This window comes from Orycteropus afer, unplaced genomic scaffold (assembly GCF_000298275.1).
Source record: "Orycteropus afer afer isolate SDZICR_OR568_19922 unplaced genomic scaffold, OryAfe1.0 scaffold00143, whole genome shotgun sequence".
Classification (NCBI taxonomy): domain Eukaryota; kingdom Metazoa; phylum Chordata; class Mammalia; order Tubulidentata; family Orycteropodidae; genus Orycteropus; species Orycteropus afer.
The window spans coordinates 5,306,883-5,307,406 of NW_006921730.1; positions in this window are offsets into that span (position 1 = coordinate 5,306,883).

The following is a 524-nucleotide window of genomic DNA, read 5'->3' on the forward strand; positions in this document are numbered from 1 at the left end:
AGAGCCTTCTAACCTAACTGGACTATTCATAAAGTTGCGCGGTAATGTATCAAACAGTGTTTCTTTGCTATTCATAAGGTTTTCCCTGGCCAATTTTTTGAGAAGTGGATGGCCTCCTTCTTCCTAGTCTGTCTCAGTCTATAAACTGGGCTGATACTTGTGCACCATGTGCATCCTGCTGGGTTAGAAACACAAGTGGCTCAGCCTCAAAACTCACATCAACACGTCACCACGGTAGGACAAACCAACAGACAAGTTTGCCTCCCTGGGGACTACCTATACTTATATGTAACATGGAAGTGCAGTATTCAAAGGAAAAAATAAATTTGTCTTCATCAAAATGAGAAACTTTTGCTATTCAAACAATACTTTTAAGAAAATGAAAATGCAGTTTTTCTCAAGCTAGGAGAAAATATCTGCAAAATATATACCTGACAAAATATGTGTGTCTAAACTATAGAGAAGTCTCATTACTCATAGGAGGATAAATAACTCAATAATAATATAGGTAAAAGATATGAAGA